The following is a 10,498-nucleotide window of genomic DNA, read 5'->3' on the forward strand; positions in this document are numbered from 1 at the left end:
TGACACCTTTGACCGGACCGTGGCTTGGCTCAGCAGCACGATGACAAGAAGAAGACCAAAATATCCCCTATCTCCCCTCTCACAACAATACAAACACAACACGTAGGCTAATAGTTAGTAGAGATAATAGTAGACTGGACCTAACGGCCAGGGGTCCCTTTACCTTTACTGTTTTCATCAGAGAAATGTTGACGGGTACGCTGATTATTTCTGCTTTTAGTTAAGTATTTTTATTTATTTACTTGAGGTGTGGGGGCACTGCCTCCATGCGCCCCTGAGCTATTCCCTTGCTCAGGGGTCCCCAAACTAAGGCCTGCGGGCCGGATAAGGCCCGAGGGACTTGTTTATCCGGTCTGCGGCGACCGCCATGGCCCGTTGCCGCCACCCATTCTTACTGGTGCTGCGCTGCGAGGATGCCCACTTCCGGGTCGGAGAAGCACCGGAAATAGAATCATAGAATCATAGAGTTGGAAGAGACCACAAGGGCCATCGAGTCCAACCCCCTGCCAAGCAGGAAACACCGTCAGAGCACTCCTGACATATGGTTGTCAAGCCTCTGCTTAAAGACCTCCAAAGAAGGAGACTCCACCACACTCCTTGGCAGCAAATTCCACTGTCAAACAGCTCTTACTGTCAGGAAGTTCTTCCTAATGTTTAGGTGGAATCTTCTTTCTTGTAGTTTGGATCCATTGCTCCGTGTCCGCTTCTCTGGAGCAGCAGAAAACAACCTTTCTCCCTCCTCTATGTGACATCCTTTTATATATTTGAACATGGCTATCATATCACCCCTTAACCTCCTCTTCTCCAGGCTAAACATGCCCAGCTCCCTTAGCCGTTCCTCATAAGGCATTGTTTCCAGGCCTTTGACCATTTTGGTTGCCCTCCTCTGGACACGTTCCAGTTTGTTAGTGTCCTTCTTGAACTGTGGTGCCCAGAACTGGACACAGTACTCCAGGTGAGCGCATGCGCAAGTGTTATTTCCAGTGCGCATCTGGGTTGGAGGAGGTCCGTGCACATGCACACAAGCTATTTCCAGTGCTCCTCTGACCCGGAAGTGTGCTGGAAAGAGCGTGTGTGCACGCGTATGGGCACGCGCTCTCCCGCCCTCCGGCCTGCCGCGCGATCGGCGCTGGAGACACTGGCCTGAGGAGGTGTAGCACCGTATTTTTCACTCTATAGGACGCACCTTGTTTTAGAGGGGGAGAACAAGAAAAAAAATTCTCCCCTCTCTGCTCAGCGCCCCTTCAGCGAAGCGGCAGGAGAAACGGAGCCCCTTCCATTTCTCCTCCCGCTTCGCTGAAGGGGCACTGCGCAAAGAGGGGAAGAATTTTTTTTTCTTGATCTCACCCTCTAAAACAATGTGCATTCTGTGCGTTCAAGTGCGTTCTGTGCATTCAACTGTGCTGCCCCCTGAGCTTGTGGGGCTGGCGATGGGGGGAAGTGCTGCTTCCTCCACTGCCAGCCTCAAAGACCAGGTCAGAGAGCAACGCAAAGGCTACGCGCCGCCTTCCCGCTGCCCCCCGAGGTTGTGGGGCTGGCTGTGGGGGGGGGAGCGCTGCTTTCCCCCACCGCCAGCCTCAAAGATCCCTGAAGCCTTCGGAGCGCACCGCGAGTTCCCGCTGTGCTCCACAGGCTTCGAGTTCCTTTTGCTGAAGCCGGGAGAGCAAGACTCTCCTGGCTTCAGCGAAAGGAACCTGAAGCCTCCAGAACGCCAGCGGAAACTCCAAAGGTTTCAGGCGGCTATCCCTGAAGCCTGGAGAGTGAGAGGGGTCAGTGCGCACCGACCCCTCTCGCTTTCCAGGCTTCAGCGAAAGCAACGCGAAACCTCTGGAGTGTGGAGGGAGCGCTCCCTCTACGCTTTGGAGGCTTTGCGTTGCTATCGCTGAAGCCAAGGAGCCTGCATTCGCCCCATAGGATGCACACACATTTCCCCTTCATTTTTGGAGGGGGGAAAGTGCGTCCTATAGAGTGAAAAATACGGTAAGTTTGCTGACCGCTGCCCTTGCTAGTCGCCTTATCATAAACAGTTCCCACGCCTCTCCATCCCTCCCCAGGTTCGCTCTTGCAAAAACACCTTTGCTTTCCCTGAACCTTCCTCCTAACCTCAGGTTTACTGACCCATTGAGCTCAGCAAGCGAGAAAATTGTGCCCGGAAGCTGAGTGGGTCTCAGTAGGGTAAGGCCAAAGGTGGCATTTCTGAAGACGCTCCTTGATCTCTGACTCAGTGAAACAGCCAGCTGGGATGTTTAGCTGGAAGGGATCAGGGATCATCTCTGGAGATCATCCCACGCCGAGCCCTGGTGACTGGCAGTAGGATGGCGCACTCAATTTCCTAGTCAATATGGAGGCAGTTTCCCCTCGGGGTCACCCGGTTGGCTATTGAGAGAACAAGGTGCTGTTCTAGAGGAGCCGCTCACCGGAGCCAGCGATTGTTTGTTTGCGAATTAAATTTGTACGCCACTTTTTGTCCAAAGACCACGGTGCAATTTTGCAACATAAAACACAAAGTGTTTGAACCTGGCTTGAACCTCTGTGTTAGGGAACTGTGGTACCTTGTACCTCAACAGCCAAAGCAGAGACATTTACCTGAGGAATCTTTCAACATCAAGCAACTGATAACCTTGGAGAGGTTCTTCGAAGATCAGAAACCTCCTCAGTTGCACTTTGAGGAAGCCAGAAAACTGGTTAAGCAACTGAAAATTTCCATTTCACCGGCTGACAAAGCCTGACTTAAAAGATTCCCTTGTTACCTGAAAAAACACCTTCCCTCCTTGCAGCCCTGGCACACACAAAATGCTAGCCAAACCATGGTTTTGCATGAACAGGCAAGCAATTGGGCTGCAGTAGGGGGAGATAGGAAACCAGGGGAGATTGGCTTCTTCCTACAATTTGAATGGTATCATTATTCTATTATATAAGGTAAAGGTAAAGGGACCCCTGACCATTAGGTCCAGTTGTGGCCGACTCTGGGGTTGCGGCGCTCATCTCGCTTTATTGGCCGAGGGAGCCGGCGTACAGCTTCCGGGTCATGTGGCCAGCAGGACTAAGCCGCTTCTGGCGAACCAGAGCAGCACACGGAAACGCCGTTTACCTTCCTTCCCGCCGGAGCGGTACCTATTTACCGTATTTTTTGCTCTATAAGACGCACCAGACCACAAGACTGTTTTTGGAGGAGGAAAACAATAAAAAAAATATTCTGAATCTCAGAAGCCAGAACAGCAAGAGGGATCGCTGCGCAGTGAAAGCAGCAATCCCTCTTGCTGTTCTGACTTCTGGGATAGCTGCGCAGCCTGCATTCGCTCCATAAGACACACACACATTTCCCCTTACTTTTTAGGAGGGAAAGAGTGAGTCTTATAGAGCAAAAAATACGATATCTACTTGCACTTTGACGTGCTTTCGAACTGCTAGGTTGGCAGGAGCAGGGACTGAGCAACGGGAGCTCACCCCGTCGCAGGGATTCGAACCGCCGACCTTCTGATCGGCAAGCCCTAGGCTCTGTGGTTTAGACCACAGTGCCACCCGCGTCCTGAGATGAAACCAGTAGGGCTGCCATATTTCAAAAAGTAAAATCCAGGACGCCCCAAAAGCTTTTTTTCTTTTTAGGAAGACCCAAAATCTTACTGGGGAAAATAAGAAATCAAGATAACAATTTTTTTTTATATACAAAAGAATGGAAATGGTTTATTGAATATTTACAAACTGTAAACAGATAAGAACTTTGGCAGGATTATTTTAGTGACCTGCAGTTTTAGAAGAGTATATATTTAAAGTAGATGAATAAACGAGTAGATTAAGTTGATTTGGAATGTGCAGAAAATATAAAAATCAAATTTAAGGAACCGCAGGAAGAGGGGGAAGGAAGTCGGGTTTTGAGATGTTAAAAGGATATTGAAATTACTGAAATGTGTAAAACTGAAACTCATAAATAAAATAATTTAAAAATCCAAAATTGTTGAACTTTTTTTGGGGGGGGAACCACTGAAATTGTTGAGCTTTCTTATAGAAGACCTGAAAGTTATTGAGCTTTTCGTAGAGAAACCCCAAAGTCATTGAACTTTTCAGACAAAGTACCGCTCCAAAAACGCAATTTTCGGGTTTACTTCCTAAGATCCAGAACAAACAACTGCTGCCAGAATTCACCCCCAGAAGCACACTCCATTGTCTCTCAAGACAAACAGATGCCAGGAATATATTATGAGCTCGACTAACGTAATACTCAAGCCCACATGTGACAAGCGATTGATAAATTAAACTTCCGAACAACAAGGTCTGTATCCCATGTTAGAGCAGACATGTGGAACTGGATTAAAATTAAATCTCTTTAGCTGAAATTGCTGCATGGCAGGGGTTGGCTAGATGAACCCTGGGGTCCCTTCGAACTCTACGGTTTTTGTTTTTTTAATTCATGGAAATGGCTCTCCTGGATCTATTTAGTTCAACCGTTCTTCTAAGGAGAATTATTTCCAAAACCCTGAGCAGCAGGTTGACACCTCCCCGAAAATGGGCCGGCTCACGTGCTTCGAATTGACTCCGGCTGACCAGCTGCAGGTTAGGCAACGCAAGCTGCTAGCCCATATGGAGGCCCAAACAATCTCCTGCCTCCGTGGGGCGGGGAGGGACAAAGCAGGGGTCAAGACTTGGGTCAGAGAGTTGTGAAAAAGGAAGACACCCGGGAGATTTCCAGGAGGGGCGAGGTGGTTGTTTCAAAAGGCCTCTTCAAGGAATGCCTGAGCGCGTTCCGAAAACAGAAGGCGAAAGGTGGAGTTTATCAGCCGTGGGAAAATGCCAGTTCTCAATGGCCATTTCCTTTATGTACAGTGGTACCTCGGGTTACAGGGACGCGGGTGGAGCTGTGGTCTAAACCACAGAGCCTAGGGCTTGCCGATCAGAAGGTCGGCGGTTTGAATCCCCGCGACGGGGTGAGCTTCCGTTGCTCGGTCCCTGCTCCTGCCAACCTAGCAGTTCGAAAGCACGTCAAAGTGCAAGTAGATAAATAGGTACCACTCTGGTGGGAAGGTAAATGGCGTTTCCGTGCGCTGCTCTGGTTCACCAGAAGCAGCTTAGTCATGCTGGCCACATGACCCGGAAGCTGCACTGCCTCTTTTTAACCACGAGGAGGAGGCCAAATGGCAGGTTATCCTGTTGCCATTTGGGGGCAAAGCGGAACTCTTCCTGGCCCCGGGGAGGGCTGCCCTACCACCAGGATTCGCATCTGGGAATTCGCATCTGGAAGAAAGCCCTTGCATAGAGTTTGCAGCGTCAGTGACCTGGTGCTCTCTCGATGTTGGGGACCACAACTGTCATCAGCCCTGGCCAGCATGCCCAGTGGTCAGAGCTGGTGGGCACATGAGACCCTATAGCTGCATCATCCCAAGAGAGATGGTGGCAGAAGTGGGATCTCCTCCGCCGACAGACCAGCAGTGCGAAAACAGGCCTCTCCTACGGATTTAGTTGGCCCTTCTTTGCCAAACAATAAATCAGTATTCTAGTCCTCATTAACCCGATTTAAATCGCAACGTGGGAAGAGACTGGCCTACCTAGCACGGACTGGCAGCAGCGGCCTGACCCAGAGATGCTATCTTGCGGTGGCCTCCCTGCCTGCAAAAGCAGCTGCTCTAACCACTGCGCCACACAGCCATGCCTTTCCGAGGGGTTTCGGGGAAAAACGGACCCTCCGAACCCATTGCCCCGCTTTTGTTTTTCTCCAAACCGCTCAAGGGACGGGGAAGAATGCCCTCTGCCCCACCTGCAAGAAATTATAGGTTCAACAGGGCAGAGATCGCTGGAGGGTGTTTCTGCAGAAACAAACACCCTGTAGGCACCCTGGATTTCTAGGAACTGAGCCTGTGATGGGAAGATAAATAGGGGCTGTGTCTGACTGCTTCTCATATTTGGGGAAGGGGTGGAATGTTGCCTCTGGCAGGCCAGGTGAGAGACACCTGTTGTGTGAGCACACACCCTATTCTTCAGGTGCCATTCCGCCGAGTCTTGTTTTGACCATGTGCATTTGAGGGTGAGAGAGAGCATTCCTGCTTCGTTTTATTATGAGAAAAACACTGCTCCCTTTCCCTTATGGCGTATCTAAGAGCCCGTCTAAGGGACGCGGGTGGCGCTGTGGGTTAAACCACAGAGCCTAGGGTTTGCCAATCAGAAGGTCGGTGGTTCAAATCCCCGCAATGACGGGGTGAGCTCCCGTTGCTCGGTTCCTGCTCCTGCCAACCTAGAAGTTCGAAAGCACCTCAAAGTGCAAGTAGATAAATAGGTACCACTCCGGCGGGTAGGTAAACGGCGTTTCTGTGCGCTGTTCTGGTTCGCCGGAAGTGGCTCAGTCATGCTGGCCGCATGACCCGGAAGCTGTACGCCGGCTCCATCGGCCAATAAAGCGAGATGAGTGGGTTAAACCCCAGAGTCGGCCACGACTGGACCTAATGGTCAGGGGTCCCTTTACCTTTAAGAACCCATCTAGAGTCCTTAAGTAGGTTTTCTATCAGTAGGAGAAAATAGATGTCTTTTAAAGATAGGATAGCTGCTTATTTCCTTGACATCTGAAGGGAGGGTGTTCCACAGGGAGGGCGCCACTACCGAGAAGGCCCTCTGTCTGGTTCCCTGTAACCTCACTTCTCGCAATGAGGGAACTGCCAGAAGGCCCTCGGAGCTGGATCTCAGTGTTCTGGCTGAACAATGGGGGTGGAGACTCTCCTTCAGGTATGAATGACCGAGGCCGTTTAGGGCTTTAAAGGTCAGCACCAACACTTTGAATTGTGCCCACGTAGAGCGCATTGCAGTAGTCCAAGCGGGAGATAACTAGAGCATGCACCTCTCTGGCAAGACAGTCCGTCGGCAGGTAGGGTCTCAGCCTGCGTACCAGATGGAGCTGGGAGACAGCCGCCCTGGACACAGAATTGACCTGCGCCTCCATGGACAGCTGTGAGTCCAAAATGACTCCCAGGCTGCGCACCTGGTCCTTCAGGGGCAAAGTTGCCCCATTCAGGACCAAGGAATCCCCCACACCCACCCGCCCCCTGTCCCCCCCAAAACAGTACTTCTGTCTTGCCAAAGGTCGGGAAAGGGGAGCAGCCGCCGAACCAGGGTGTTGCTTGAGCTTTGAACTGCTTTGAACTCCTGGCACTGGCAGGTGAGACCTATAGCCCAGTAAATAAAGTGTGATTGTCGTGTGATTTGCTATGTTTCACTTTCCCGATGCTTTGATGCAATTTCCTGCCCAGGTTTTGTTTCTGCGATCAGGATCCCCCCAGCGTGGCTGGGAATCCTGACGATTTTATGGCAAGTGATGAAAGGAGGCAGAGAGAGAATGAGGGTGTTTCGTACCTTTGAGTCATAACTTGTGTTGCAAAAGAGAGTGGTAAAGGTAAAGGTAAAGGGAGCCCTGACCATTAGGTCCAGTCGCGGACGACTCTGGGGTTGCGGCGCTCATCTCGCTTTACTGGCCAAGGGAGCCGGCATACAGCTTCTGGGTCATGTGGACAACAGGACTAAGCCGCTTCTGGCGAACCAGAACAGCGCACGGAAATGCCGTTTACCTTCCCGCTGGAGTGGTACCTATTTATCTACTTGCACTTTGATGTGCTTTCAAAGTGCTAGTTTGGCAGGAGCAGGGACCGAGCAACGGGAGCTCACCCCGTCCATTGCGGGGATTCGAACCACCGACCTTCTGATCGGCAAGTCCTAGGCTCTGTGGTTTAACCCACAGCGCCACCCGCGTCCCTAAAAGAGAGTGAGAAAGAAAGAAAGATCCTGGAACAGCTGACCTCTTGCAAAGGCTTCCTGCTTAGCAGCTCATCTCTTGCAAAGTGTAACCCAGCCTGCAGAACTGTTGTCAGGAGTGTAGGATTTCTCATCTTTCACTTTATTTATTTTTTTAATAATCTTTATCCATTTAAATTAAACACTTATGCAAAGAATTCACAATCTCATACTGCAAAAAGAAAACTAAAGAAAAAAGAATTAAGAAGAAAATACAGAAAAAAGAAAGAAAATAAAGCAAACTTACGTACGTAAAAAAACACTTAAACTTCCTAATTAATACTTAATTAAACACTTAAATAAAAAACGACAAAACAAGCCTTCCAATCATTCTCGTTGTACTGTTTGTACTGTCATTTTTTTTGCTTTAAGCTCCCCAAGTTTTGCAGGGACATCAGAGTTGTGGGGCAGGAGAATTTTGCTGGGCAAGCAACACAGAGCTGCTTCGGTTGGCCTCTGTTTGTCTCAAGAGACAATGAAGTACACCTCAGGGTACTTCCCAAAATTGGCCTAAATTTATGGCCTTTTGCATGAGAAACAGGTCCCTCAAGTCTTTTAGGTCCCTAGTAAGAAAAACTGGACCATAAAGAAGGCTGATCGCCGAAGAATGGATGCTTTTGAATTATGGTCTGGAGGAGACTCTTGAGAGTCCCATGGACTGCAAGAAGATCAAACCTCTCCATTCGGAAGGAAATCAGCCCTGAGTGCTCACTGGAAGGACAGATCCTGAAGCTGAGGCTCCAAGACTTTGGCCACCTCATGAGAAGAGAAGACTCCCTGGAAAAGACCCTGATGTTGGGAAAGATGGAGGGCACAAGGAGAAGGGGACGATGGAGGACGAGATGGTGGGGTCACGAAGAGGCGGACAGGACTAAACGACTAAACAACAACAACAAGAAAAACACATCATTGGGGAACAGTGGTGTTTGTGTGTGTGTGCTTCTTTTGCAGAGCTCATGAGCATCGATACAATACTATACCATAATCTTTATTGTCATTGTCCCATACAGAACAACGGAATTGAAAAAATCTACATCAGACATTCAAAAACCAACAAGCCTGCTATCCCAGCCTGGTTAGCCCCCTAAAAACTCTGATACCCCATAATTAAATATACTCCCATAAAGACTACCTTACACTGCGTTTAAAACCAAAATCGCATTTGGATAGAAACTGTTTCTCAGGCGGCTAGTCCTAGTCTTTATAACCCTGTACCTTCTTCCAGAAGCTGAAAGAGATCATTTCCGGGGTGCGCACTATCCTGCGCTATCTCTGCCGCTTTCTTATGGCACCTGGAAGAGTAGATTTTATCCAAGGTGGGAAGAGTGCACCCAATTATTCTCTCCGCAGTCTTTATAACCCTGGACAGCATTGTTTTTCCCCTGACCGTGCAGCTCCCAAACCACACACACAGACCATAAGTTAATACACTCTCCACAGTACAATGGTAAAATGCCATCAACAGGTCCTTTGAGAGATTATTTTTCCGGAAAATATAACCTCTGCTGTGCTCTCTTCATCGGGTCTTTGTTGTTTTCTCCCCAGGTTAGGTCGTCTCTCAACTCCATTCCCAGAAATCGAAACACCGAGACCTGTTCCACGCACTTCCCCTCAATAACGATGCCCATGCGCTAGCACAAATGCATCATGAAATGCGCAGGTGCAGAGTTGCGCTTCGTGCAGCATCGCACAGGTTTGTGCTATTTGGCCCTCGGGGTCCCAATCCAAGGATTCCGTGACACTTTGCTTACAGAGATCTACACTTCCGATGTCAGAGATGGTCCCATGATAGCGTGGGAAGGCTGCCCCCCGTGGGCCAAAGAGGGGAACTGCGCACATAGGACGCAAACCAACGGATTCGAGAAGGAATCCCAATTTAAGCGATTTAAGCGTTAGAAAGCACTTCCTGGTGGTTGTGGGTTCCTTCCTTGGAGGTTTTCGGAAAAAAGAGGTTGCGCGGCCACCCGTCAGGGAGACCTGCATTCCAAGGGGTGGACTAGAGGACTCTTGGGACCCCTTACAACTCTGCCATTCCAAGGTTCTGTTTAAAGGTGGAAAGAAAGAAAGAAAGAGAGGGAGGGAGGGAGGGAGGGAGGGAGGGAGGAAGGAGGAGGAGGAGGAAGGAAGGGAGGGAGGGAGAGGGAGGGGAGAGGTGGGAGGGTGGGAGAAGTAAGGAAGGAAGGAAGGAAGGTGGGAGGGAGGGAGGGAGGGAGGAGGAAGGAAGGGGGAGGGAGGGAGGGAGGGAAGGAAGGAAGGAAGGAAGGAAGGAAGGAAGGAAAGAAAGAAGGAAGGAAGGAAGGAAGGAAGGAAGGAAGGAAGGAAGGAAGGAAGGAAAAGTAAGATGAGAAGGGAGGGGGGAGGAGGAAGGAGGAAGGAGGGAGGGAGGGAGGGAGGGAGGGAGGGAGGGAAGGAAGGAAGGAAGGAAGGAAGGAAGGAAGGAAGGAAGGAAGGAAAAGTAAGATGAGAAGGGAGGGAGGAGGAAGGAGGAAGGAGGGAGGGAGGGAGGGAGGGAGGGAGGGAGGGAGGGAAGGAAGGAAGGAAGGAAGGAAGGAAGGAAGGAAGGAAGGAAGGAAGGAAGGAAAAGTAAGATGAGAAGGGAGGGAGGAGGAAGGAGGAAGGAGGGAGGGAGGGAGGGAGGGAAGGAAGGAAGGAAGGAAGGAAGGAAGGAAGGAAGGAAGGAAGGAAAAGTAAGATGAGAAGGGAGGGAGGAGGAAGGAGGAAGGAGGGAGGG

Source organism: Podarcis filfolensis (assembly GCF_964270895.1).
Source record: "Podarcis filfolensis genome assembly, chromosome: 18".
NCBI classification, from domain to species: Eukaryota; Metazoa; Chordata; class Lepidosauria; order Squamata; family Lacertidae; genus Podarcis; species Podarcis filfolensis.